The sequence below is a fragment of the Chiloscyllium plagiosum genome, unplaced genomic scaffold (assembly GCF_037043375.1).
Source record: "Chiloscyllium plagiosum isolate Xiang-an unplaced genomic scaffold, Cpla_swu_hap1 HiC_scaffold_31, whole genome shotgun sequence".
Classification (NCBI taxonomy): Eukaryota; Metazoa; Chordata; class Chondrichthyes; order Orectolobiformes; family Hemiscylliidae; genus Chiloscyllium; species Chiloscyllium plagiosum.
In genome coordinates this window covers 35,087,892-35,113,832 of record NW_028270169.1, presented here as the reverse complement: position 1 = coordinate 35,113,832, position 25,941 = coordinate 35,087,892, and the positions used below count along the sequence as shown (strand labels likewise).

General features: G+C 40.6%; 1 protein-coding gene and 1 long non-coding RNA gene across 10 annotated transcripts in view; both read right to left on the bottom strand.

The window, feature by feature from the left end:
• The window catches only part of LOC148141879 (uncharacterized), a 36,974-nt gene extending 19,813 nt beyond the window's left edge, over positions 1–17,161 (bottom strand). The window contains exon 1 of the long non-coding RNA XR_015752359.1: positions 16,486–17,161. This is a non-coding gene — a long non-coding RNA (uncharacterized LOC148141879). The remainder of the gene's footprint in view (positions 1–16,485) is intronic.
• auts2a (activator of transcription and developmental regulator AUTS2 a) overlaps positions 1–25,941 on the bottom strand; it is a 1,204,773-nt gene that overhangs the window by 212,169 nt on the left and 966,663 nt on the right. The window lies entirely within an intron of this gene.

Genomic DNA, 25,941 nt, shown 5'->3' with positions numbered 1-25,941 from the left:
CATGAATTCATTTCCACAAGTGGCTTATCTTTGGTTATCTTCTCTTTTTCATGTGCATCTGTTGGCATGGGATCAGTTTTCACCTGCACAGTGACAGCAGGCAGCTCGACATCTCTCATAATTCTCCTGATCCCACAACAATTTCCTTGCTGTCAGAATGTGCATCCAATATGAGGCTATGAATCAAAAGTTCTTTGAAATGAGTGTCGAAAAGACCAAAGACATTGTTTCTGGTCTTAGAGGCTGAGACTATCGCCCTCTCTGACTCCATGCTCAGGATGAAGCAAGTTGTCGGAAATCTTGCTGTCCTCTTTCAAAATACGTCTCATCTATTAACCAGATTGCTTATTTCTCCCTCTTCAACACTGTTCATCTTTACCTCTCCTAAACACTGTGTGCCACTGGTATCCTTATTTGTAAGACCATCAGAAAGAGAGATTGGAGTGGACCACACAGACCTTCAGGTTTAACCGAGCATTCAATATGTTCAAGCCTGAACTGCTGCATCATCTGGACTTTTCCACCCCTAGCTCCATTTGCTTTGATTTCCTCAGTGTTCAAGCATCCATCAATCTCACTGATACCTTTAGGTCAGTGTAGCTAGTATGAGCTGGACAATGGGCATGCCTCCAAGGATTACTTCTACTGTTGCCTCCTTCTTCGGGCATCCCTCTCTGAGCTGAAGAAATCTTCCTTTATCTCTTCCTCTGTTAAGTAGAACCCAGAGCTGGATCTCCGGCCAATGGATATCAACGTTGCTTTTCTGTAGCATATTGTACAGCAGGCCACCAGGATGCACAACTACCTGACAGATTTTAAAGGGGTAGTCCTCTCAAGGGGCCAAGGCATTGAAATCACCTTTTTAACAGGCTCAGTGCTCAGCGATAGACTCCACCTGAAGGTGACCAGTCTTATGTTGAGGTTATGGTCCTGTCTCTGGTTTGTACTGAAGAGTTAGCAACCATCTCCTTGATAAGTACCAGTAGACAGGCACAGAGCCAGAATCCAGGACCAGAAAGCTGCGAGACACAGTCACAATGCAAATCATGGTATCTTTTGGGGAATCATGCTCACGTAAACATATGCAGTCACAAATGAAATGGTTTTCTATTTATGAATTTCCCCAGCTCCAGTAATGGTACTCTGAAGGTGGCCTGGGTGCCACCTATCATACATCGAACTTGTGAGAAGATAGTAAAGGAGAAAAATCCATTGTAATCTGAATCTATGACATCACAGAGCAAAGAGTGTATCAACGACAGAGATGGGTGGGTCAGCGGGTGTAGCTTGGTCTGTGCTGCACAGTTTGACAAAAGAGCCCTGAAAGAGCCAGCTGCACAGACAGTGAGAGCTGCAATGAGTTTGACTGCAAAAGTGCAAGACACAAGTGTGTCTCCATCATGACAGAGACATCTGCAACCATTATCCCCGAGTATCCCACAGTCTTCACTGACACAATATTCCGGTCTCGTTACAATACCTTCTTCTCTCAGGGTTATATTGCACCCTCCTCCTTGCTGCTCTCTCTAGGCACTCTGCCTCCCGATGTCCAGCTACACTGGCTCTGGCTGCAAGATGCTGCCACCACCTTTTTCTACATGTGGGCATTGAGCTGGCTAGTCCATCCTGTTGCCCACTTGACTGAAGTCAGGCACCAGTTTCAGTCATCTTTAGTTTTTCAACTGCTAGTTTGCACAATGTTACACAAGGCCCTCACACCTTAAATCAAACATTCACATTTATCCATGTCTCCGTTACAAAGTCTTGATTGCCCATTGCTAGTTGAAGCCATTTGTGAAGGAAAAATCAGATTTAAGTGACCCAGCCAATTCCTAATTGCTAAATGCACACTTTCTCTACCAAGCAAAATAGTGCCTGCAAGAAATGTGGCAGAATTTCTGGATTTGGTCCACCATTTTACAAGGTTCACAGAGCTCTAATAAGTTTGTGCGATCTCATTGAGTAGTGCAACACTCCTAAATTTTTGGTGTGAATATACTGTGAAATGTCAATATGTCTGTCGATCTGAATTTCGAATTTCTTTGTTGTGCATTCTTATATGAGAAATATGCAGCAATCATTTGTAACCAGATATTTTATCTCACTGCAAAATTATATTTTCTTTATCTTTTCCACTCTGTAAAAGCTAAAAATTTAAAATGCTATCTAATCAGGAATGCATTACATAATGGCATCATACTCATGAAACTCCACTTACACCATTAACTGAAAGAACAAAACCCAAATGTTTGATAAATGTTGAATTGACATTCTAACCTTGCAGTTTTCTGAGTGATTAGTTTCCTGAGTGTCCCCAAGAGTCATAAATCGACATTTTCAATCATAATAATCTCTAAAGTTCCAAAATCAATCCTCACTCTATTGGTGCATTAGTTAATCTCAGCTTGAGGAACAAATACAAGTATTGTAGTTGGCTGTTGAATCCTGGAGTAGGAATGGGAGACTTGGCTCGGGTTCTTGCTCTTAATTGCTATTTAGAGAGCACTGATGGACTAGATGAGATCAGGTCAGGCCTGTACTAAATGATGAAGTCCTCTACAGTCAACGCCCATTGTCAAGGTTCACACAAGAACGAAGGTCCCTTTGACAAGATACCAGAGGTTATGCAGCTCCAAAGGAAGTCTACATCCAGAGAAGTGGATACTTCAGCACAAAATAAAAAGGAAAAATAAAGGTGACACATTTGTTGACAAAGAATGTGTACATTTCAATACATTACATTCATCAGAACTTTACAATCTAAATTCTAAAACAGAACGTATCGCTTTACGAATGCTGCTTTTTCGTAATGTATTATCCATTGTGCCATCTGTTCCTTCTTTGATTGTCACCAAACTTTGTTTTGCTGGGCTCTGCTATAAGGGATCACTGCACTATAGCTAAAGAGAATACAAGCAAGTTACAGTTTGTGGTTTTGTTACAGTCTGCTACTTGATCAAAAAATTAAGTTAAATAACCTGACAGGTCCTGACAGTGACTCTTCCCTGTTGGCTCAATCAGGAAGTGAAAGATCATTATGTAGCACTGGAAGCATCAGGTTAGTCCACTCCCTTGTATATTCTGATAAATCTGTTCTCAGTCAAAATGCCAAAAAAACAATAGAATTAGCCCTTTGAGAAATAGAAAACAAAATTCATTTCTAATACCTAGTATTTTGTTTTTGCATTCAATCATGGGATATTGTCGATTTTTAATTGCTCTTGAGAGGGTTACACTGAGGTGCACCAGTCTCTCTCACATAGAGAGAGCTTCAGGATTTTGACCTAGTGACAGTGATTGAAAAGAATAGTTTGAGAATCAAAGGGGAATTTGCAGAGGGTTGTATTCTCCTGCATTTGATGAACTAGTGGACTTGATGTGCTTGCACAGATACATTGGATGGGAACAGAATCGGCTTCAGCTGTGAGGTTCCAATGGTTGATATATTTCATTATTGTTCAGTTGCTTTGAGTGAATACACTGGAGGGTGTCAGCTCCTTGTGGAATCGCATCACAGCAGACATCACTCTCTATGGAGGAACACTTACTTTCAGTTAAAAATTTAATCACTGTAACTCGAGAAATGTGCACTTTGATACAATAACTGCCAGAGCACCATATTTTATAAAAATATCTAAACATAACTATATTTGTCTGGTGTCAATGAAAAGCAATCATTTCAAGAAAATCATCCTAAATGCTTTTGATTTTGTGAGATGAAGTTGAAAGGATTACACTCTCAACTTCTCACAGAAAGCATTTTCTTTTGGCATTGATGTTGAGATGTGTTTAATCAGCTAGCAACATAAAGGATTAGTCTCAGTCTATTCCCGTCAGCGACACAAAACTAGCCTGAATTCAGCAGCCTCGCAGTTCAATGAAAATCGGGTTAATCGTGTGGAAAATGTTGTCGCCACTTTCATGTAACTCACTGCTTTTGCCAACCTTCAGGTTCAAACCGTCTCGACAATAGAGATGGCTATTATTTTTACTCACAACAGGCAGTTCCAGTTAATACCAGTCATCACTTTTTTTTTCTGCAGTTTTGTTCTGCTAGCTGTTGAAAACAGTTACAGGGAAGAATTGTTTTGGCCGCTGTGTGCACTTCGATTATAAATGTGTTGAAAAAAAGGTGTTTGAATTCCACTGTACATCAACATCATCTTCGCTCTGGGTTTTGACAATTTGTCTCTGACTATTACTAACAGCAGCCAGTGCTCATAACTTACATTTGTATGGTGCCTTGAATGGAGACATCTGCTGCAAGGCATTTCATGAGATTATAACCAGATGACCCTGGGACTGATATTTGCAACGAGTGGGTAAGGCATATAGAAAGTAAAAATTGCAAACTGCAATGAGCTACCAGGTTCCTTACATTTTAGGCTGAACGACTAATTATTTTACAACAATACAGATTCTGTATATACTCCAGTTTATGACAAAAGGATAAAGCTATCCATATCCTCTATTTTAACAGTGTTATTAGTCAGATATAGTGATGCAACAGCAGAATGTATAAAGTAAGGTAGTATTTATCTCAAGCTGCATCAGAACTTTATTTTCCACTAATTATTATAATTATTTCAGGATTTTACAAAAATTCCTGTTATCTCACTTTTCTGTGTCGCATTTGTACAGGGCGTCATACAGTGGCGAGTACAACCACAGAAAGACAAGATATAGAGTAAGACTGGGTCAGCGAAAGGCTTAAAGAGGCAGTGTCACTTGCTTGCCAAAGCTGCCATATGTGCTTACGAACAACTGTGATGATTTGGAAAATGGATTGAGTTTCAGCACGATCTCTACATCAGCACAATGAAACAAGAAGAAGAACCTTTTGCGTGGGAGTAAGCATCTTTGAAATTCCTTGTCACCTGCACAGCTGTAAAACTCACAATGGGCAGGTCATTTTGACTGGTGTCAAAATCAAGCTTGCAAATGCTGTAGTTAAGTCTCATATTGTACTTGCATTACAAAATCAATTTGAGAAGCAGTTCAGTAATCCTGCAAGCTTATGCTGGACGTTTACATTGCAACTGGACTGCATCATTTGTTCAAATGACAGAATGTGCAGTCAACTGTACACCACGATTTCTGACTGCCAGGCATCCTCTGAAGGCCAACATGGCTCTATGCATGCCAGGGATTGGAAAGCTATATTAATGACCTGTACAAACAGGCTAAGCAAACAACCCACCAGCTGCCCTAAGCCCCATTAAGACACTTCTCTGGAAACACAAATTTAAAAACAACTCTACGTTGCCATTTGGAGGTTACAGAAGTAGTTTCCCAGCATTGGCCTGCATTCTGCAATCCCAGTGATAGGGAAATAATGTCATTCTGCTTGCATGATCAAAAGAAACCCTTGTACATTTTGGGTATAATATTGGCATCACTAGATATATTATCAATTTAATGATATTTTAAAGAACCATTTTCGTTTCAGGTTCTGGAGACCAATGCATAAAAAAATGACAAATACGATGGCCATGTTAAATTAACCAAAGCTTGCTTCACGATATTCAGCATGGCATTTACACTATGTGAATAAGCTCACGGGCCACTGAATGGGTTAATCTTCCATGATACAGAGCCAACAGCTTCCTTATGCTATGTTATGGCAGGTAGAAGACTAATAACAATAAATTACAGTCTGAAAAATCTCCAATATGCTTGCGTATGTTGCTCTCAGCCCAACAGTGAGACAGTGTCTCCAGGCATCTGAATGTGACATGTTTAACTTATTACAGGGTCTACAGCTATACTGTAGTAGATGAAGTCTGTGGCTGCAAGTGACTAATATATATTATTTATGGTACTTATAAAACAGGATTTGCAATACATGTTAGATAATGTTAAATGTTGTCATTTGACGAGTAAAAATAAACAAAAAAAAATACTGTTCTCATTATTGTATTTATCAGAAAATTCCTACAAACACTGCGGTTCTCTTCCAAGGGGGAAAAAAACCTGAATAAACATTAAAGCCTTTCAGTCTTGCTTGTGCTGTCAACAAAGAGCAATAAAATAACAATAAGTGCCTCAGCGTGATGTGTTTGACAGGACTCCCCTCTGCTGCAGATCTTTTCAATTCCAGCTTGCAGGTAAGCTATATAATCTCTTGCTCTCCTGGGAATTCTGAATCCGATGACCTCCGAAGCCTCACAGTTGGATGGATGACCGGAGATTTGTCCCGCTCATCATCAGCTAATAACCATTTGAGCAGAAGGAGATGACTCACACCTGCTGCCCAGTGTGGGGCGAGACCCGTCTCCAAAGTGAGTGGATCAATGGGGGAAGAAATGCAGACAGCGACAAATCCACTCCTCACCCACACTAGAATTGCAAATTCACAGCCTTGCTTGTCGCTCATTAGTTCCCTAAAAGGCTCTGATTTGCCGCTAACTAGTGCCTCAGCTGCTGTCTTTTTTGATTATTGTTGCTACGTTCAGGAGCTGCTGCTGCTGTTTCTGTAGGCTTTGAGCTTTCAAGACGAATGACGTGCAGCTGTGGGGATTGGAGATCAGCGAAAGGTTTGGTTTTAACAAGCCCCCTTTTAATGGCTTACTCACTCATTTCCTTCTGGACATCTACAAAGAATTGATTTAACTGTTTCATTAATATAAATATTTCTTGACACAATTTTCCAAAGCCAAGTTAGGTTACCTTTTTAAAAAATATTAAAATTGCACTTCTGATTTGTAACAGGCAATAACAAAATGTCTCAATCTGCAATATATATAAAAAATGATAGCCTCATGGAAACTAAGATAATTGATTGCCATCTGGTTCATAGCTTGGATCGTTCCATTCCCCACAGTGATCAGCATACCTAAGAGGCAACAAGAGCCATATTTGTTTAGTTGAAGGAATATTAGTTGTTAATGAATCGAAGTCACGATGACGACCAGTGTACTATTGCTTGAACTGGTAGAGCTAGTAATTATGGTGACAATCCTGAGTATGCAGGAATCGGTTGGAAAACATCAAAAGCCCGGCTGGAGTAAATGCCCTTAAATAGATCCTGCTCATTCCAATTCTCTTTTATCCTAGTTGCACTACTAAACATAAGTACAACCTTAAGTTTAAATTCCAAGCTGGGCTAAACTTGGCTGGTCCAGCACAGCAGCAGGAGTAGGTTGTTCAGGAGGTGAATTGTGACCATTCCAGATTCACAAGCCTTCCTTTCCTTTCTATCTTAATAACAAAATAGAAATATGGAGCACAGCCAACTTTTTACTTTGTGGCAGAGCTGGATGACAGAATCGTAATCATAACAGTTAGGATTTGGTTGCAATACATTGAGGGGCCATTTGCTCATCTCGAGTTTAACGACTTTACAGGGATTCATTTATTAAATATTTACAGCAAAAAGAAATTGCTTAATGGCAAAACTAGTCTGTAGATAGTTTATCATGACTTGGTTCAGTGCCAGCTGTTTTCTGTGCTGGAGCACCCATTGAAGAACATGACAGATGGTAGTTAGTTAAAACATTGAGTGCTAGCTACACATCATGGAATTTAATGCCATGACGGGAATGATTTGTCTCATTTTTATACTTTTTCTTGTACTGTGTTTAGCACAATAATGCTGCACATTATTAAAAAGTACATGTTTGGGGACCTCGAATAATGTAGCTCTTGATAAGCTGAATGATGACTTTTGTATAACAGAACAAGAACATTCTGTCATACTATATACAAATTCGCACATGAAAAATTCGCATTTATACAGGTTCTCCAGGCATTCTGAAGTGCTTTACAATTAATGGACTACTTCTGAGGTGCAATTATTGTTGAATTGTTAAGGAATGCAACAGACAATATGCACAAAGAAAGACTCCACAAAAAGCAATATGGTATTCTATTCAATAATATCGTCCAGGGAACCAAGGAGAATTCTCTTGTTCTTAAACATCATCCCACACTATACTGCATGTGGGCAGCCAAACAGGGCTTTAGTTTCGTATCTCATGTGAAAGACAATGCCTTCAGCAGTTTCACATTGCTGGAGTTCAGTGCTGGATGTGCCAACCTGAAGTTTTTTTGCTCAATTAAACTTGGACTCCCAATCCTTTATAGACAGTCAGAGCAAAGTTACATTTATATAATAATTAATTTACCAGTGAAGTCCACTTGCACAGCATAATACTGAGTGGTTATTGAAGTAATAGTATGCGAGATTTAGCATCGTGGTTGGAATCAATCTCTTGGCAAAAATAAGACAAAGCAGAAATGTTTATTTTTGCTTTTTTCTTTAATGGGATGTGGGTGCATTGACAAACTCAGCATTTCGTGCCTTAAGTTAACTGCCTTTGAACTGAGCAACTTTCCAGGCCAATTCAAAGGAAAGTCCATCTCCATTTTGATTTAGCCCCTTCCCCCTCTCCATCATCTTTGATGGTTTGCATTGCCCTTAACAGACTTTGCATGTAGATTAATAAATCAGATAACCCAGGTAATTTACTTGTGGTGGTTAATAGATGAAAAACCTCACTAGCGATTTGGTGATGGGGATTAAAACAATACAGTTGTGTGTGTAAGATCACTTCTGGATACAAGGGAAACAAGGTCAATCATATTGTTAGGGGTTTGGAGTCACCTGTAGCCCAGCCAGGTAAGGATGGCAGCTTTGTGAATCAGATGGATTTTTATAAATGTCAATAATAGTATCATGGTCGCTATTATGGAGACTAAATTTTTATTCTAGATTTTACTGTGTGAATTCAAATTACGTCAGATGTCACAACGGGACTTGAATCCAGGTCCCCACAGCATTAGCCCAGGTCTCTGGATTATCAGTCCAGTGACATTACACAATGCCACGATCTTGAGAGTGTGGTGCTGGAAAAGCACAGCAGGTGAAGTTGCATCTAAGGAGCAGGAGAATAGATGTTTCAGGCAAAAGCCCTTCATCAGGAATGGTGCAAATTCTGCTTTTGCCTGAAACGTCAATTCACCTGCTCCTTGGATGCTGTCTGAACTGCTGTGCTTTTCCAGCACCACACTCTTGACTGATCTCCAGCATCTGCAGTCCTCATTTTTGCCTCTGTCACTATCTCCTCATGTTACAATGAATATTTACATCCATATTAAGTTGACAGAGAAGTATCGGTGCTCAATGGTGCAAGCTAAATAAAAAATATATTTGGATATATCTAGTGTTGTTGCTCATAGGTAACTGAGAAGATACACATTTTTAAACAGTCATGTCATTGTTCTATATAATGCATATCATATCAAAACCACTTAAAGTAATTAAATATGTAATTAGGCTTTTATTAAAGAACTTTTGAGACATTTAATTATATTCCACATCTCTGATTATATTTTCTCTGAAAGCTTTACAAGGTTTTTAGTATTAGATACAACTATCATTACCTTATATAAAAAAAGGAAGACGACAGGTTACGTAGTATGGTTGATGAGGGAACCACAGAGGCAAAGTTGAGTAATTCTGAATTTATATTGTTACTGGGATAACAATGGGATGGCTATTTTCTATTATAAAGCATGCTGTCTGAGATACAGTAGCATTGTGAAGGAGCATGAAGTTCTAGTTGCAGAGGATGAGTGTGGCAGCACTGAGCAAGTCCAACTGGAGTACAGCCACAAGGCTGGGTAGTATCAGTAAAGAAATGTTGGTATATAGGAACATTGAAAGGACTCACAGCACTTGGGTAGTATTGAGGGAGGCCTGGAGTTGCAGAACTGTATTGCGTGCCTAGGAATAATATGGCCAGACCCAGTCTCATGGCAGCTTGAGTTTCAGCCTGTAGCTAGTGTTTGAAAATGAAATCCACATTTATTCCGGTTGTTGACAGTATTTCATCATGTATTGAATTTTAATTTTTGTTTACATTTGTAATTTGGTTCAACCTGGGCTTTCACGAGGGCACAGTGCAAAAAAGCTCAAGATTTTATTGAAAAACGATTTCATTCAAAACATGACAGCTTTTCACGTTGTGATACAAACTGATTTTTAACATGCCACAGGCGACAAAACCTGCTCAGTCTAGGCTATGGTCAGCAGCTGTCGATATGTTATAGCATCGTTACTAGCTGCAGGCTAACACGCTGCCCAGAGGCAGCAGCTTTTCAGGACTCCAGCCTCAAGTTCAGTGGTGAAGGTGTTCACCCAGTCTTCCAGCAGCGTTCTCATCAACCAAGTGGATTCAAAGAACTCTGATTCTAAAGGGCATTGTTACAAATCAAATCTTGGAACTGGAGATGCTTGTAAGGAGGATGCATATGGAATTAGCTAATTTTTGCTATTCAGAGGTATCAGAAGTACAGTGCTGTAATAAAACACAACAACTCATGTCTCATTATTTCTACAAATAGTTCAGTATAAATGGTAACTAAATCATTCATTTAATTGATATTAACTAGCTGGAAATCAGTTGTATTGTGTGAAGGCAGATAGTAGTTAAACATTAACATGCTTGCTTCCTCACAAATGATGAGAGTGTTCTTAGTCTTTGAAAGCTGCAGTTTTCTTATATGAGAAATGCCTATCATTATGTTGATGTTTTATGAGTGACAAACATTGTGCAGCCGCAGTGCTCCAGGGGCATGAAGATTTCTGCACAAGTGGAAGAATCCTATTATCTATCAATATGCTGCTTTCCCTGTGTTGCTTTAACAACATGGGCCATCATATATATTTGAATGTTATATTGTGGATAGCAAAACTATACAATTTAAAAAAAAACAGACAACAGCAACAGGAGAAATAAATCCTTTTTACAACTAGATGTGAAAAAAGTCAGCTCTTGGAACAATCAATTATTCCTTTCACTCTAAGAATGTTTAAGTTTCTGCTTTGTCCATGAGAACAGACTGCCTGTTTTCCGACATGATGTGGATGACTACACTTCGGAAACCCCCTCACTGGCTGGGCAATGTTTTCAGACATCCCATGACCATGAAAAGCACTGCATAAATCCAATTCTATCCACTCTCCTTCTGACACAGGAGAAAAGGGCCATGATAGGTTGGAATATGATTCCCTAGAATTCCCTACAGTACCAATAATTCGCATCTAATGATGCGCACAATAGCACACCTTGAAATCTGTACCTGTGCCAAATGACAAGTTAAGTGATGATGATCTGGCTTTGGCACAGGTAAGAACTGAAAAGGATCAATAGACAATAGACAATAGGTGCAGGAGTAGGCCATTCTGCCCTTCGAGCCTGCACCACCTTTCAATATGATCATGGCTGATCATCCTTAATCAGTATCCTGTTCCTGCCTTATCTCCATAACCCTTGATTCCACTATCCCTGAGAGCTCTATCCAACTCTTTCTTAAATGAATCCAGAGACAGGACCTCCACTGCCCTCTGGGGCAGAGCATTCCACACAGCCACCACTCTCTGGGTGAAGAAGTTTCTCCTCATCTCTGTCCTAAATGGTCTATCCTGTATTTTTAAGCTGGGTCCTCTGGTTCGGCACTCACCCATCAGCGGAAACATGTTTCCTGCCTCCACAGTGTCCAATCCTTTAATAATTTTATATGTCTCAATCAGATCCCCTCTCAGTCTTCTAAACTCAAGGGTATACAAGCCCAGTCGCTCCAGTCTTTCAGCGTAAGGTAGTCCCGCCATTCCAGGAATTGACCTCGTGAATCTACGCTGCACTCCCTCAATAGCCAGAATGTCTTTCCTCACATTTGGAGGCCAGAACTGCACACAATACTCCAGGTATGGTCTTACTAGGGCCCTGTTCAGCTGCAGAAGGACCTCTTTGCTTCTATACTCAATCCTTCTTGTTATGAAGACAAGCATGCTATTAGCCTTCTTCACTACCTGCTGTACCTGCATGCTTACCTTCATTGACTGGTGTACAAGAACACCCAGATCTCTTTGTACTGCCCCTTTACCTAAACTGATTCCATTTAGGTAGTAATCTACCTTCCTGTCCTTGCCACCAAAGTGGATAACCATACATTTATCCACATTAAACTGCATCTCATGCATCTGACCACTCACCTAACCTATCCAGGTCACCCTGTAATCTCCTAACATCCTCCTCACATTTCACCCTGCCACCCAGCTTAGTATCATCAGCAAATTTGCTAATGTTATTACTAATACCATCTTCTATATCATTTAATATGTATTGTAAAAAGCTGCGGTCCCAGCACTAATCCCTGCGGTACCCCACTGGTCACTGCCTGCTATTCCAAAATGGAGCCGTTTATCACTACTCTTTGTTTCCTGTCAGCCAACCAACTTTCAATCCAAGTTAGTACTTTGCCCCCAGTACCACGTGCCCTAATTTTGCTCACTAACCTCCTATGTGGAACTTTATCAAAAGCTTTCTGAAAGTCCAGGCACACTACATCTACTGGATCTCCCTCGTCCATCTTCAGAGTTACATCCTCAAAAAATTCCAGACGATTAGTCAAGCATGATTTCCCCTTCATAAATCCAAAATTGCATTTGATGCATGGCTCAGGAATCTGGTAAAAATGAAGTTTAAAAACTCTACATTGCAACTTGAGATTAATCCTATTTGTGAATACAGTTTAATATTATACATTATATCAGGTAATTCTGTCATTGTACTGAATTTTGGAATACTTTCTTATAATACACGTGAGGGTGAGATTTTTGAAGAAAAAAAATCATGGTTTCACATATCAGCAGCACTGCAAAGGTGCTGAACTTTGAACCTTGAAAGGCACAAATGAACCAGAAGAAAAACACTTACAACCCATTTAAGCACATTCATTCACTATCATGTCCCAGCAACACTCAAGAAGAATCAACAAACTATAGTGTTTGGCTTGTCAATTTAAATTACTGCTTATAGTAGTTTGACAGCAAATATTTGTAAAGGAGAATTGAGATATAATAAGTAAACAGGTTACCAATTAACCTTCAAACCATAACCTGTCTGACAACTTAATAGAGCATGGTAAAGATTTAATTGGGGACATTTTACTGAATTATTGGAATATATTCATGAGCCAAATGAAAAGCAAAATACCACATTTTCAAGCTATTACTACATTAAGAATATATGAGCAAAGTGCTCTTTTTATTTGTTTACAGGATATGGGTGTCACAGACAAGACCAGTACTCACTGCCCCCCCCCAAACTGCCCTTGAGAAGTTGGTGGGAAGCCATCATCTTGAACCGCTGCAGCCCGTGTGGCCCTTTGCTCAGCCAAAATCTCCAATTCATACAGTAAGGAATGTAAACGCAAAACCTTTCACAGACCAACCTGAATTACGTATCCATAAATCCCTCACTGGTGAAGTGCGTTTTAAAAAAATCTTAATATTCATTACAAAAAATGCTTTTTCATGAAGTGCACTCTTTTATGAAAATTTGAACAGCTGATAAGTACACAGACAAGCATTAGACTAAGACTAAAGCCAACAATTAAATTCATTAAATATTGCAATGGTTTCAAAAAGAATATTTAACTGTGCTTCTGGATGGTTCTAGTGGATTTGCTAAAAATGTCATTCTCTTATTAAACTGTTTTAGATCATATGTATGGAATTGGGATGACCACAAGTTTCTGGGCCATCAATAGAAAGATGTTCAATAATTTACTATGACAGTGAATTGGGAAACTATGTTTCTGTGGCATGTGGTAAACTGAATAGCTCTTTGGAAATTATTAGTAAAGTACAAGTCTCACACTATGATTTGGTGCAGTCACTGAAACAACCTTTATATATCATCATGGATGATTGTAGTTTAAAGAATTGCCTTTGAATTGCTGAATGAACAAAGCTTCAAAACAATGAAGCTCTTTGAACCACTTCACATGAGTATAACAGATTGTTAAGCAGTATTACCCCGACTGTCCCCGATATATAATAAGATGTGAAAATAATATCTGTAGGCTGGTGTAACAATGATAAAGTCCTATGGTGAGGCATTAGCTCAAACTGAAAGTATTGTGTGTCCGGCAGGGACCCACCTGGGCTCTCCGTCATTTGAGACTGACACTTTAATAGCGCCTTACCAGAAGCCAAGCACTGTTTGTCACCAAGAGTGGTACTCTATGGGCAGACCCGAGCTGCCTGTCATGTCAGCCTTGGAGGAAGCAGCCCGTCCTGACAGACTGAGCAATAATTTGAACTTACTGCACCAAGCCTGTGGGACATCAATGCCACGCTTTATCTTCTTCATTAAAATACACTCAACAAAAAAAAATCCATTTTCCTTTAAAGTCCCAAGAACAGATGGAGCAAAATTAATTGCACCATCGAGTCCCGGTAGACAGCATCAGAATGGCTCCTCTTTCAAGTGCTCATGTGTGTTACAAAGTACTCTTCGTAAAAAGCAATTACTGCAACATTCCCTTATAAAATAAAGGTTGCTTTAATGGCCAATAAAAACAGGCTTCAAATTTTTATGAAATTGGTCTCAGAAGAGTACTGTTATTTCCAGTTCAAAGACTCCACAAGCTTTGCTGTCTATACTGAGGTTTGAGATCTTCCAGTAGATTTCTTTCATTGCCTGGATTCTATATTGAATGTTTCCTCTCCGATAGCTGCTGGTAAGGATAAACTGATAATATTCAGTATTATAAAGGAGCTAGTAGATGAAATGGCACAGAATACTGCCTGTGCAAATACCTGAATAAATAAACCCACAGCTCAGCTTCTATATGCTTGACTGTGCCATGAGTCTATGTTTCAATGATTAATATCAACACAGTCTGCAGAAATGGATGTCTATTCATTCCAGGCTTGTGAACCATGTACATTTCTTAATTTGTTCATTTAGCAGGTATAATCTTAATAAAATACAGCCTAAAATCTGATATTCAATAATGCTGAATTTCAGGATGTTTACAGAAATATCTTAACCAAAGGACTTATCATAAATCCTCTAATTTTTCCTTTTGGCATTATAGAATTACGACATTTATTGTATGTAAATGTAATGCTCGCAATTCGCATATATCAGCGTGTGTAGTAAAAAGTCTTTCATTTAATAAAAATGTATGGTTCAGTTAAAAAAAATACAATAGATCAGAGAAACAGGGTTAATGCTGGAAGAGATTACCAGTGAGCATATCACAGACTTTCTGGTTGAAGTCCACAGTTAAGGCTTCTTCAGGTCCCCTATCCACCACTCCCTTCCACATGCACAAAAGGAAGAAGGTATTAAAAATTAAAAACTGATTCAAATCAGCAATGTCCTTCAGCAGTGCTGCAGTTTCACACTTCCACAAGACTGAGCTCAGCAGGGAAGCCAAGGGACTCTTCAGAGCTCCTCCATTAAAATCAGATCAGGTCCAGCATGTCAATCTTAAAACATCAAACATACTGCAATTTGTTTGGCAGATGCTAATCCCATAGCAAAGCATGAGGTGCTGGTGGTGGTGGGGGTAGGTGAGGGGAGGGGGGTTTCATCTTTAGACCAGCAGAGCTGAAGACAGTGCACTCCCCCCAACTGCTCCATGCTTGTCTTTAATGAGCTGCCCTAAATGACAGCCTTAATCACTGCCTCTGGCCACTGAAAGAGCCCATTAATGATAAAAAAAGAACTGAGAACCATTTGCATCAATCAGCTTTAAATCACTTTTTATGATAATGCATCCAAGCAGAGCAGATAATCTCCAATGCCTCTTGCATGATGAAGTACCGCTGTACTGGCTGCTTAACCCTGACCGCCATATAGTAAATCTTTTAAACTCTATCTTTATTACAAACAATTTTTTCCTCTCCATTTGAACAGCCTGTATAGGAAGAGTCACAGTGTGATTAGCGAGGGCTGTGATTAAAGCTTTAAGGAATTTCTTCAATGTACTTTCCAATCCATTGTCAAAATGATGAATTATTAGTTGTCAGGTTGTAATTTTTGCCCATAAAGTCATTCTCTTGACACTCATGACACCGCTGTTGCCAGAAGTGCTGCATGTTAGAACCCAAAACTGAGGAACAATTTTATTTGGTCAGAAAAAAAATGTAGCTTCATTTGTTCAAAATGAAGGTTATCATTCAATAGAATTAATTCACTGCTACAAATCATATGCAAAATCTATTCAATTTATTTTCAATAACGTTCTCAGTAGACAGCAACAACTCAGTACTGATAATATATTGGTGTTATTCAGTCAAAGAAGGTTATGGTTGTAATAAGCTTTTTGAAATGGACTTTCCTGTCAATGTTACAAGCAAGCATTCATTCTTTTTGGTAAATTCACTGCAATTGAAGAAACTCTGAAAAGCAACATCCCTGTAGTAGAAACAGTCTACATTCAGAGGTTGGGTATTTCTGAGAAGTGCTGTAACCTTTTCTCACTAATATGAACAGTTATTCCTCAGGCACAGCGCACCCCACGCCTTTGATCGATGCCTTTAGCTGCAACAACACCGGACATGGTCCTGACAACAAATCAGAGAGAGCTGGATTTACGGAGAACGGCTGGGCACGCTTTTTCTTTCAGGGTTTACATGCTTGTTAAAAGAAAACACTGATTTTAGGAGGAAGTCTGACTTACCACTGAAAAAGAGCACTGAATTTCTCAGGTCCCAGTTTATATCCCAAGATCTCGATCGAACTGACAGGCTACAGACATAGATTTTAAATTTAAAAAATCCAGACACGAACAGGGTTGCCAGAATCTCCCCCGACTGTCAGAAGTGACAGTTTGTCTTTTTGTTTTCCTCCCCCAGTGGTCAGCCAGCTATGCCAATGATCTGGAGTGAGACTAGTGAAGAAGAGCAAGCGAGGCAGACACACCGGCAACAACAGAAAAAATCCTCTTTGGTAAATAAGAGCCTTCGCGAGTGAATCGTGGAGACAACTGGATTCAAACTGCAAGCAGGCATTAGAGAGCCTCTGTAGGCAGCCTGGCTCCTTCTTCCACACAGCGGTTCCTCTCCAGCATGAGAAATTTCCCCAGTAATCCCCAGCCACACAGATGGTAACGCTTGTTATTGCACTCCCTGATAACAACAGCAAGTCAAATTTAAGCCAACAAAAGGTCGCCTCGTAATAGTCTACTCTCTCCCTCTCCACGGATACACCTAATTCCCATGATAAGCTGCTCTGAAACTACAACTGCTCATCCTCACAGCACTCGCGCTCAAATCCTGTTCTGCACTAAGACTCTAAATCTGGTTGGAGCTAATTTACACTGCCACAGATCACAGAAGACTGGAGCTTTTCAGCGCCTAGACCAGATCCATCAAACGCAGAGACGGTGATCTCACTCCAAAATAATTTGTGGGATAACAAAGAATTAACAGATGACACAGTCGGGGGGGGGGGGGGGGGTGTGCTGACTGGGCAGGGGAAGGGGCTGGGAGGAAGGGGGTAAAGGGTGGGGATGACTGCTATGTCTACAGCCAATCAGCTCAGACAAAAGGGGTGGGCAGAATGGATGGAAAGCTGTGTTTAAAGAAAAGGAAGGTTTCACATGCACTGCAATCTAACAGCGTAGTAAATTTGTATTTCATGGATTGCTTCTGCCTCACACTCTTCAGTGCAGTGGGCCACCCAATCAGATTGAGGCAATGTGGAGAGTTTCGCAATTCTTATTTGTCTTTGACTGTGTCGCGGAGCAATGAAAATGTATACTTTATGGAATACTGAAATAAAATAGGAGCTACAAGATGAATGCAAATAACAATTTAAGTACAGAACTGTGTGAAATATTTCTGAAAATGGGTCTCACACGATGAAAATGCCAAAGGGGGAAAAAAGGGTGATTTCTGGTGTGACGATTCTGGAGTCCAATTTGTTTGGTTATTTTGATGGCTGGAAGGATTTAGTTTCGTAAGTGATTTTGAAATTGTTCAAAGGTGAAATCCAAACTTGGGGTTTCTGCAAAAAAAATTCCTAGAATTCTGATCACATGACATTCTGACCATCAGACACTTGCCGACTTTTTTGCTTGGCTGGAAGCAGCAGGATAGTGTGCAGCAGGCAGGGAGGGAGGTGTGTCAATAAAGGGCATGTGGGAATGGGCAGCCCTTAAATGGCCAATTAGTAACCAGTTTATTGTTGGCCAACTCATTCTGCCAAGGATTAAACTCAAATGTAGGCAAGCCTGTTGCTGTGTGGTATGCATCACAATCATAGGCCAGCTTATCAACCTGTGGTAGGGTATGAGTTGGGGCTTGCCTGATTCATGCCTTACCTCAGCACTGCTAAGTTCAAAAGCCGATTGGCTCTATTGGCCAGCAGCTCTTGGTAGGTGAGATGTCAGTCGCCCATAGTCGAGGTTCCAGCAGAAGGCACAGTGCTGACCATACCACAGACATAGGCCTTCCCAAAAAGAGGCAGTGCAGGCTGCTCACTGGTTAACAAGCCGGAAAGTGAGAAATCCAACATCGCAACAAGGTTCCAACCACAGATGTATACAACCATCAGTTTCTTATCCAAATGATTACCAATTGTTCTATACAGTATGAGCTGCAAGAGATGTATTAACAAGATTATTGAACAGGGAGGGAGCAACACATCCATGCCTGATCTTCCCATCTTGCACCATTCAAATATAAAATTCTAACATCATTAGACATTGATCAGAATGCTTCAGCACCCCTTAGCGAGCCAAAGGATTGTTAACTGAAGTGCAAAACCTCTATTGCTACCTGACTGAAGTACACATACATAGAAAATTAAATTAACTGGAAACCTTCAGTATTACACCACCCAGTGATTTTATCCATTTGCTATTATATCAAACTAAACTCAATGTTCTCCTGAAAGATATTTACACCTATATCTGTATTAATAAAGTGAACCCATATGTACAGAATCTCCTCTCAGATAACCATTCAAAGGGATGGGTTCCCTGCATGCTCAAGTTTTTTTTATTCATTCATAGAGTCATAGAGATGTACAGCATGGAAACAGACCCTTCGGTCCAACCTGTCCACGCCGACCAGATATCCCAACCCAATCTAGTCCCATGTGCCAGCACCCGGCCCATATCCCTCCAAATCCTTCCTATTCATATACCCATCCAAATGCCTCTTAAATGTTGCAATTGTACCAGCCTCCACCACATCCTCTGGCAGCTAATTCCATACACGTACCACCCTCTGCGTGAAAAAGTTGCCCCTTAGGTCTCTTTTATATCTTTCCCCTCTCACCTTAAACCTGTGCCCTCTAGTACTGAATTCCCCGACCCCAGGGAAAAGACTTTGTCGATTTATCCTATCCATGCCCCTCATAATTTTGCAAACCTCTATAAGGTCACCCCTCAGCCTCCGATACTCCATGGAAAACAGCCCCAGCCTGTTCAGCCTCACCCTATAGCTCAAATCCTCCAACCCTGGCAATATCCTTGTAAATAGTTTCTGAACCCTTTCAAGTATCACAACATCTTTCCAATAGGAAAGGAGACCAGAATTGCACACAATGTCCTGTACAGCCGCAACATGACCTCCCAACTCCTGTACTCAATACTTTGACCAATAAAGGAAAACATACCAAACGCCTTCTTCACTATCCTATCTACCTGCGACTCCACTTTCAAGGAGCTATGAACCTGCGCTCCAAGGTCTCTTTGTTCAGCAACATTCCCTAGGACCTTACCATTAAGTGTATAAGTCCTGCTAAGATTTGCTTTCCCAAAATGCAGCATGTCGCATTCATCTGAATTAAACTCCATCTGCCACTTCTCAGCCCATTGGCCCATCTGGTCCAGATCCTGTTGTAATCTGAGGTAACCCTCTTCGCTGTCCACTACACCTCTAATTTTGGTGTCATGTGCAAACTTACTAACTGTACCTCTTATGCTCGCATCCAAATCATTTATGTAAATGACAAAAAGTAGAGGATCCTTGTGGCACTCCACTGGTCACAGGCCTCCAGTCTGAAAAGCAACCCTCCACCCTCTGTCTTCTACCTTTGAGCCAGTTCTGTATACAAATGGCTAGTTCTCCCTGTATTCCATGAGATCTAACCTTGCTAATCAGTCTCCCATGGGGAACCTTGTCAAACGCCTTACTGAAGTCCATATAGACAACATCTATGGCTCTGCCCTCATCAATCCTCTTTGTTACCTCTTCAAAAAACTCAATTAAGTTTGTGAGATATGATTTCCCACGCACAAAGCCATGTTGACTATCCCTAATCAGTCCTTGCCATTCCAAATACATGTACATCATGTCTGTCAGGATTCCCTCCAACAACTTGCCCACCACTGAGGTCAGGCTCACCGGTCTGTAGTTCCCTGGCTTGTCTTTACCGCCCTTCTTAAACAGTGGCACCACGTTTGCCAACCTCCAGTCTTCCAGCACCTTACCTGTGACTATTGATGATACAAATATCCCAGCAAGAGGCTGAGCAATCACTTCTCTAGCTTCCCACAAAGCTCTCGGGTACACCTGATCAGGTCCTGGGGATGTATCCACCTTTAACTGTTTCAAGACATCCAGCATTTCCTCCTCTGTAATCTGGACATTTTGCAAGATGTCACCATCTATTTCCCTACAGTCTATATCTTCCATATCCTTTTCCACAGTAAATACTGAAGCAAAATATTCATTTAGTATGTCCCCCAATTTCATGGGATGAGGGTGTTGCTGGCTAGGCTTACCTTTATTCCCATCCCTAAATGTCCAGAGAAAGTGAAGAGTCAACCACAGTGCTTTGGGGCTGGAGATATATGTAGGCCAGACCAGGTAAGGATGAAAGTTTCCTTCCATAAAGGACTTTTGTGTTCCAGATGGGCTTTTCCAGACAATCAACAATGTGGTCATCATTAGACGCTTAATGCCAAATGTTTTTAGAAATTCAAATTCCACCATCTGCCATGGTGTGATTTAAACCTGGGTCCCCAGGACATTAGTTGGGTCGCTGGATTAACAGTCCAGCAATAGTACCACTCGGCTGTTGCCTTGCCTCAATCAATTGCATTGCCTTTACCTGTCAGCAGCCTTCATCATTTGTCAGATTTATTTTCAAGGTCAGTCAGATTCAAAGTTAATATGAACTGGTTAAAATTAAGATGACTACTCCAGACAGCCACGTCACCAAAGCTACCTGGAAGAAGTAAGCCCTGGTGTGGCAATAAGGTAAGGCATTTTATCCAAAAGAAACAAGGAGAATCTTTATATAATTTTTGACAATAACCACCATTTCCTTGAAGGTGAGCCCAGATGACAACAGCAGCAATGAAGGATCAATTACATGTGAAACATTTTATCTACATAAAGGATAAAGAGGATCCTCTACTAAAGTACTCCAACCAATTACACAGTAAAAATATAGTACAATTTCTTTAAACCCTGTAAATATATAATTTTGTGTCTTAATTACAAGATCTACTTTGAATCCCTGACTGCAAGAAAGAAACTATAGTATAGTTTTGCCTTACTGAGTAAGTATTTTTACAGTGCTGCAGCTTAATGTATCAGTTTATTTTGTTGTCGATTTGTATTTCCCTAGTGAGACTTGTAAAATAATATGTCACTTTCAGATATGAAAAGAAGGTTTCTTTTCAATTGAAAACACCAGTAAATATGGCACAAGTTCTAGTACACAGGAGTAGAGTCAAATAAACCAGTGCAAGGCTTAAAGGAAATGGTGGAGTGGGTGGCGGATTCCAATCTCTAATAAACCCCAGCTGAATATATAAAATGCCTGTTGTGCTTAAGACTATAAGAGTTTCTTTTAATGGAACCACACTGATCTACAGTTTTAAAGGATGAAATTTAAGCTGAAGTAGCCTTACACAAAATTCTGCCTAACAAATAAAATCTTCAGCAGTTTAAAACTATGCCAGGACTGAAGGGAGTGAGAGATACAATGGAGAGGAGGAGGCCAATGACAAGCCTCATGTCAACCGGTGAACTTCCCAAAAGCTGCAAATACTGCACTTGGAACAACATCACAGGCCCAGTGTGAGGAAAGTAAAGGACAGAATTGTACACAGGCAGGTACGCCCAAGAACTAGATGTTTCTGTTTTAAATTATTGCTTTAAATGACTTACTTTTAGGTTTCCAATTAAGTAACAAGGTAGCCTCCCCAAGTTGTAAAGCCAGTGCTCACTGGGAAGGTGAACCAAAAATGAAAAACAGGAGTTTTGTCTTCTTGCAACATTTGGTTGGGTATGAAACAACTGGACAAGAGTATTCTCAAATTTGACCAGCTTTAGCTGGATGCTGAAAGATCACAATGAATAGGTTTAGTATCTTTCTTTTGGGTAAAGTGGAAAATAAAACATAAAAGTTTCTATATTCTTTTGCTGTTCAACCATATAAATACTGTGGTTGTATGAGATGATCAGAGGCTGGGAATTGTGCAACGAGTAACTCACCTCCTGACTCCCCAAAGCCTGTCCACCATCTACAAGGTGCAACTTTGGAGTGTGATGGAATTCTCTCCACTTGTCTGGATGAGAACATCTCCAATAACACTCCAAAACTTTACAGAATCCAGATCAAAGTAGCCCATTTGATTGGGACCTAATCCATCTCCATTAACATTCACTCTGTCTGTCATTAATGCACAATGGTAGCAGTGTGTACTATCTACAAGATGCACCACAACAACTCAGCCAGCCTGCTTCAACAAAACTTTCCAAACCCACAATCCCTACCACACTGAAAAAAAGAGGGCAGTAGTAAGTACACAGGAATCACCTCAAGTTCCCTTCCAAGCCATACATCACCTTGACATGGAACTAAGTCACTATTCCTTCACTGCCATTGGGTCAAAATTCTGAAACTTCTTTTCTAATAGCACTGAAGGGTGGAACTACCATCAATAGACTGCAACAGATTAAGGCGGCAGCTCAAAGCCACATTCACAAAGGCATTGACAAATGGACAACAAATGCTGGTCTGGTTAGCAATGTCCACATCTTGTGAAAGAATATAAAAACAAACAAGATTTACATAACATCTATGTCGCACCTTTCTGTTCCTGTGATATCCCAAATTGTGACACAACAATCGTGCTGTGAAGTAGGAACAAAGTAGCTGCCAATTTTGCACAAGATTCCACAAAAATCAATCAGATACACAATACATCTATTTTCATGGCATTGGTTTTCTTTTGTGAAGAAAATTTTGCTAGTTTTGAATATTGCAATAGAGACTTTATTGTTAATGAGAGTGGGCAGATGGTCCTTGGAAAAACAGTACTTTCAAAGAACAGGATCTTCGTGGAAGGTGGGATTCTCCACCCAGAGATTTGGTGCCAAATGCATTTCCACCCATACCAGATGCCCTGCAGTCATTTAATGTTTGGCAGTAGTTGATTGGCTGAGGGCAAGACTTTTGCCATCATATGGGGAAAAAGATCCCCCTCAGAGAGCAGCCAAGTAGCTGACTGGCCAGGGGTTCTGTAGTCTCAGCAGTACCAGGTTTGAGTAATAGGCAATGATGGGATGACTGGAAGAAAAGGAGTTAATAGAGGCTGGACTGAAAGTAAGTGCAAGGAATCAGAGGGGCCAGCCTAGCGGGTGGGGTGAGGTGAGGGGAAAGGGGAGTGAGTATGATCATAGGGGAGCAAATCACTACAGATGCTGGAATCTGTACTGAATGCAAAAAAATGCTGAAAATCGCAATGGATCAGGCAGCATCGAGGGAGAGAGAGTAAGCTAACGTTTCATGTCTAGATTACTCTTCATCTGAGTTTAGGACCATGGGGGATTCCCCCCAAATAGAGAGCCTCCCATTACTTGCTGCATACCAACCACACAGTGAAACCTGCTTAAGTATCCGTTTGACTGGGCCTCCTCCTCTAGGAGATAAAATAGAAGTGTGGGCAAGATGACGAAACTAAGAATGATTAGTGTTTGGCCATATAAGCACCTCAATAAGCCGTGTCTCCACTGTCTCCTGAAAACTGAGGGTGTGTGTGTGTGTGTGTGTGTGTGTGTGTGTGTGTGTGTGTGTGTGTGTGTGTGTGTGTGTGTGTGTGTGTGTGTGTGTGTGTGTGTGTGTGTGTGTGTGTGTGAGAGAGAGAGAGAGAGAAAGAGAAAGAGAGAGAGACAACACACCCATCTTCAAACTTGCTAACGTGGGACCACAAAATTTCAGTCACACCTGCTGAGAAAGAATTGCAGACCGTACTCCAAGGAATGTTCTTTGGAACCACAGTTCTTTATAACTGAAGATAACATTCTTGAATACTCCTGCTGCTGTTAATATTTTAAAGTACTTTTGCAGCAAGGAAACAGAAAGAAAAGTTTCTTTTTTTTAAAATCACTGTCTACTGTATTTCTTAGCATTGTACAAAAACACACCTTTTCATTTCACAAACTGTACAGAACTGATCAGCATATAGAAGGCCCCTAAAATGTTTTAAATGTTTAAAGAAATGCTCCAATACAATTCCTTTAGCTCTGCTGCTCTCACACATTTTTATCCCTGCAGAGCTAGAATGGAATTCAAATGAATCAATTTTGCAATGTAAAATGACTCTGTCAAAGAATTTGGATAATAGTACAAGAATAGCAATGCTCATTTGGAATATTTTTAATTGGCTTTTACCTCCAGCAACTTTTCCAAATTAAACAGAAAAATATACCAGATGAGAAGTTCTGTACTATGCCTAAGATCAGTGCTTACCTAAATGTTTCCCATTGTGACTCCAATTTGAGGCTTGAGAATTGTCGTGGGCCCTCAGTGAGAACTGAGGGAGCCAAGGCCTGTTAGAGTCGGAACACAGCTGTTGATCCAAAATCCTGAGCGGCAATCATTGCCTTGGATCTCATGACCCTAGAAATTTAGCTTGTGACCCCATTTGGAGTTCCTAACCCCACTTTTTGGAAGCCTGCCTGAGACCAAAATATCAATAATGTATTGTGCCGGAGTTAAGTGCACAAGGAATAGGAGCAGTAATAGAACATTTTGCCCTTCAAACCGACTGCATTATTCAACAAAATCATGGCTCATTTTCTACCTTCACACCACCTTTCCTGCCCTATTCATTCTCCCTTAATACTCCAAATTCTATCAACCTTTCTGTGTTGAATATACTTGATGACTGAGCATTTGTCTCTGGAATAGAAAATTCCAAAGTTTCACAAAGAATGAAGAAATGTCTCCTCACCTCAGTCCTAAATGGCCAACCACTGTGACTGCGAATGCCACTGTGTGTTCTTCAGCCTTAACCAGGAAAAGAAACATGTGCTTGAATTTTAAGGCATTGACATGGGCAAAGATGGAGGGAGGAGTGTGCCATAAAATTACATTGGGCGGTGTCATCACAATGGCCTGCAATTTTAGTAGTAACCTAAGGCAAGCCATGTATGGATGCCGCTCAATATCTCGTAATGAACAACTCAGTGGTAGGGAATTACAAAAGGAAACAACTGAATCGAATTTTATAGGCTGCTTTGCATTAAATAGGTGCTTGGGGGAGGGGAGTTGGGTTGAAGTTATTTGGAGCTTTGGCAACATTTGTACTTGAGAAAAGAGTTGGCAGCTCTCAGTCTTGCTACAGTCAGCAGCTTAAACGTTTTCCCCCGGAAAGGATTTGGACAGATCTTGACTTGGGGTTGCAGTCTCCAATCCCTTTCTAGCGATCAGGCCCCAGACAGCTGCAGAGGTCACTGGCTGCTGGGTACTTGCAGGCCTCAGTCAGGTCAGCTTGCTCAGGCAAAGACAATTCAGATCAGGACATAGGCATTAACAGGTCACTAAACATAGTGCCAACACTTCTTTTGGTATCAGGTAATGACATGGCCACCATCTTACAGCCCGCCTCTGGCCACTGAGTGGTCGGTTATCATGCATGCTGGTTGTTGATTGGCCAGTCGGCACAAGGTCAGCACTGTGAATTGATGTCAGTGTCTCAGGAACAGTGCGAATCCTTTTGTGTTCAACCTTAACATTCACTGTCAAGATTCTTGAGAGGTGTGTGTGTTTGGTTCAAGATCGTTCATTCTTTGAAATCCAGGGAATCTATAGATTGCGTTTACTCTTTCTCTCCTCACACAGTACCGACCTACAGGTAAGGTGTCACCAGTGCCCCATATATTTG